This window comes from Mytilus galloprovincialis, chromosome 5, assembly GCF_965363235.1.
Source record: "Mytilus galloprovincialis chromosome 5, xbMytGall1.hap1.1, whole genome shotgun sequence".
Taxonomy (NCBI): Eukaryota; Metazoa; Mollusca; class Bivalvia; order Mytilida; family Mytilidae; genus Mytilus; species Mytilus galloprovincialis.
Window position 1 is genome coordinate 71,085,521 of NC_134842.1, and position 5,187 is coordinate 71,090,707.

Sequence of the window (5,187 nt, forward strand, 5' to 3'; positions counted from 1 at the left end):
AAAAGGTAGTAATTTCATATATCATTTGAGAGCAAATTATTGACTAATACACAAAATGTGACGAAAGGCAAGTGATTGAGTTCCGTGTTGAAATTGAAGATATTTACTCCATTCTTTTTCCATTGATTTCTTAAGGTTTTTTTCATATTTTGGTTCCGAAATTTTTATCACTAATTAGTTTTATTAAATATTATATGCTTAAAATATTATGGGATAATTTTTATTACTACTATGAAGAGAAAACTAAAGTTTGAGTCTGAATTTGCAATTAAAATTACCTCAATTTTAAATAGTCTAAACTTCGCAAATTTTATAGATTAGAAGAAAATAAAATACTGAATGGAATATTTTGACATATAAAAATAACTTCCGGAAAAACTATTTCAATTAAATGTAAGCAAACATACACATTTTTTCATTTTGAAAAAGGGGGGTTGAAACTCTCCAATATACTACCAGTCATTAAAACGACTTTTTAGAAAAAAGTGACCGTACGAAATTCTGACGACAGGGCAAAAACTAAAGAAGACATATTTGTCTTTAAGTTAAGACCATTTTTAGCCGTGTGTTATTTGGGGAGATTAAACTCGCTATCTAGACGACTTTTTACACTTCTGTCACCGCACTATAATTACATTGTCTGCAAAATCTTGATCTAAATTGAATAATCAAACCTTTTAATTCTGATGTATTACTAACAAAGGCATTCTTATTAGCTGATTCGTTAGAAAGCATGTGATTATGAAAAAAACGCGCTACCTAATTATCACACTGGAAATTTATAAAAAGAAGAGTAAAGAGAGATGGAGTTGAAACTGAAAAAATATGATTTGATTTTTTTTACGTTGGATGAGGTTCTGGGTGGGGGTTTCTTAATTTATTATAATTTCTATACCATTTTTCTCTATTCTGTCAATTTTTAACACTTTATTTTATTCTCTTCTCTATTCTTTATTTGTCGTTTCATTTTTTTCCGTTCTTTAAATTTTTGTGCCCTTGTAAAACCCTATCTACACCCTCGTGAATCCTACCTGAAGTGTACAGAGGATAATTGACAAGGTTTACTGCAATAAACATGTATCTTGGGTACTCAGCTGTGAAAATACCTTAAAGGTTTATTGCAATAAACAGAGCCTCATGTATCTTGGCCACCCAGCTGTGAAACAAATTCATTGCCCTGACCCATGCTATTGAGACTACCTGTCTTTAGAGGTAACATATTTGTATATTAGATACAATTAACGGACCTGTAGCAAAACAATGTACCTACTGGTTAACTGTAAAATGGATAAGATTAATCACACTTACATTTCCAAGAGTCGCAGCGTTATTAAAAAAAATATTAACGAACTATGAACTGATTAAAAATAAAATCTAGATATGAATAGTGATAACAAAGATACAAATAAATTATTTTCCTTTTTTCACTAATTCAATTTTGTTTTTAATTTATTTTTAATTATACCTGGGAACAGTATACTAATATATATGTTCCTGATAATATCCGATACTGTTAAAGTAGTCTCACTGATTAGGTGATGATATGTCGTCTGCTACTGTTAAATACGAAACTACGTTAAAATAACGTAGCTAAATATGTGGAGACACACATTACACGATAAATCGGTAGTGACCTATCTCTGTGTTATAGTAGTCTCAGATATAACAGAGCATACATTGGAATTATAATTGTTGGAATTCTTTTATAAATATAGATGTTTTGTGGTTCCAAATTCCAACACGATATCAAATAGCATATGCCATCCTTTGGATTGTGATGTTTTTAACAACAGAGATGTGTCGGACATGTACACGATAACCACAGTCGGTAAGGTTGTCCTGCGAGAGAACGTTCTGTGCTCGTGATTCAGTCCTGACTGGTGCTGGTGGGTCCTGATCCTGATTCTGTGCTGGTGGGTTTGTTTTCAGTATACCAGAACGGCTATAAAGCAACCGTTCTGTTGCTTAACTTTTTTTCTGATACGTCCTAAGTAACAATTGAGGACTATTACAACAATTCTTTACTGCAAAAGTGGTGTAAATTCTCAAAACGAAATTGTCCTGACGACATGCTGGGGATGAGGTTAAACGGTCCTGGTTCTGTGAATTTATATTTCAGTTAAAAGTGGAAAATATTCAAGATTTATGAAATTGATAGAAAATATATCTAGCATATATTTGGAGGATATTTCATATGAACAAAGTTGAATCTAGATTGTTTTAATTTGATTTTAAGAGGGTGTGCAAGATCTTTTTTGTTGAGGTGTTCTTTGTATTTTTAAAAGTTAAACTTGTTTAGTGTTATTTAAAAAAAAAATGTGCCGTTAACTGTTGTTGACTAATTAGCTTTAACTAAATTCTTTAAATTGACATTGTTGTGAACTCTTATTATTAAGAAAAACTGTTATCCCTGCTTACTTTTTTTATATTATTTTTGAATTCACTGTTTTCTGTTTTATCATTTTTTAGGTTTATGACCTCTTCTGTAGCCATGTGAATTACAAAATTTTCAAACTTCAATAGTATCAAAACAGCAAAGATAATGAATAATAGAGATTGACAATTTTGTTCATATAATAAGGAGAAACTTCATGAAAATCATTATTATTTGTAATTGCATTGCATTTAATAGAAAAACGAGCTTTTGTGGCAAATAAAACATAGATTTTTGTAGAAAATTCACAAACTTTAATACAGAGATTTTTGTTATGAAATTTAAAAAATATATTACTCACTTGATTTTCTATGATGTGCTAGTGTTTATCGTTTACAAAAAGTCCGAAACAATCTTTAAGTTCCAAATAACTCTTGATGAGTCACTTGAGTCAAGAGCATTCTAGAAGGTGTACTTGAATTGGTCCATATTTATATTTTTTTTTAACCAATATCTAAATTTATAATTTTGTTTTAAGGAAAGATTTTGCCCTTTTATGTTATATAAGTTATGATTACTAAATATTTGAAAACGCTTATCTCATAGCCAAATGGATGCACAAAGATGAAAAATAGGATTCACAAATCCGATTGAATAGAATTATCTGCCCAATATCATTGATTCTGTAACATTTGTTTTAAAAACGAACAACTCTTTACCAAAAAGCATGAGTACCACATCAGGACCACCCAACACAGAATTAGGACATGTCTAATAAATTGCGCAGGTATTTCACAAAATTATTTTTTTCTTGTGGATTTGGATAAAGGAAACGGATTCTAGGGGCATTTTTGTTCTATTTTTTCAATTATAGATTTCTAACAGTGAGCACTTTTATGTTACGCTTACTGAAACAGTTTAGAGGGTCACAATTTACATTGTCTGCTTATTAACCCATAAGAACATGAAGAAACCAGATTTAAAAATCTCTACGGTTTCCTTCCATTTTTTAAGCAAGAAAACATAAAAAATCAGTATATTCGTCTTTGTTTACATATTGTCAATGATCACCAGCACGCGTCGGGACCAAATCACCAGCACAGAACGTTTTCTCTCAGTAAAAACTTACCCACCGTGATAACACTCGTCACAGCTCATCTTGTCACCTATCATTTTAATTCTACTTGAATTTATGTTTTAATCATTATTGTGTGTTTTACGTTAAGAGACACATTGATGTAAAATGTATGATTTTGTAGAGCTAAATGTGGTTAATTAAAATATCTAGAAATACATAAGAAATGAGGAAAACCCAACATTACATTTGTGCATGACGTGGGCTACTCCATTTTGAAAAAATGAAAACAACGTATGGGAAAAGGTTTTATCGAATATTTCTCTTTGTTTTTAACTCATCATGTTTTTTGTCACTTTTTTCTAAGTTTAATGCATCATAGATTGATTTCTGTTTGATTTATGTCCAGATACAAATCAACTATAAATATTTTGTTGACAGATTAAATATAGATGTAAAGTTCTACTTGTTAAAATTAATTAAGTTTTGTTGGTACTTCATCAGATTTTACTCACGAAACCTTAATTATCAGTCAATTTTATGCACGTAGAAAATATTCATAAATCAGGATGTTGTGTTTCCATTATCAAAATTTGCAAGTTCAGTGTAAATGAAGTGCGAATCCAGAAATACTATTTCTACTGTAACTGTCATGTATTTTAATATAGATTGATAAACCAAAACAGTCGACAAATTTATGATTTGGGATTATCGCGACTACATACATCCAGTTGTCAAACTGAACACACATATTTAAATATTACGAAAAGTTCACAAACAGAGCGTGCGGGAGATTTAAAAGCAGGCCTTAAGTTTTATTTTCAGAAAAAAACCATTTTAACATAATTATTAATGTTGTATAACTTATATACGGATGCATCTTTGATAATAAAGTGCGTTCACACAATCACTTCACGCATGAGTGACTTGTAACGTTTTCAGTTTTGGTTTATATCTAAGGTGCATTACAACAACTTCCGATGTAACTTTATCAGTGCGTATATCTTGGATAGAAAAGCTCACACTTGACTTACATATTACGCTTGGATGAACAAATATTCATGTATTTTATACTTAAGTATTTTTTCGAATCATTTACATGTTAATAACCAACTTACCGAAAATATTTGAATATGCAATATATAAACATTATCACCCTAATACGGTTTGATGCATACCACCCTGACCTTCATGTTACACTGATGTCGCATACATCCTTGACCTTTATGTGACACTGACCTATTGCCTCAAGATAACAGTACTGGATTTCTCAGAAATTGGATTTCAATAAGACGCTCCCGTTTTGTGTGCTTCTCGTGCTCCAGCAATTCATGTTTCATGTTAATCAAATACAAAACTAAATTGTTTTTAATTCTCAACATGAAGTGTTAGAAATGTCAAATCGTTAAGTATTAACGCTTCCTTACAAAAAAAACCAAAAGATTGGTAGAAACAGTATATGAAGTTCTGATCGAAACAATAGGAACACCCGGAATCAACAGTTACCGTACACAGTGTATATGCAAGTAAGCATCTACGATTGTTACCAAAAAGTAACAAGAATTTCCAAACGCCATAGAATTTTAAAAACGGAAAGTCAAAAAGGTCAACCATACCAAACACTGTAATTAGAAGTTACAGCGAATGTGTAAATTTAAACAGTCAAACTAAACTTTGACCTTGACTTCAATTTTCAGGTCATACGATAAAGCCTTTAAATCAAGAGTCTTATATATTG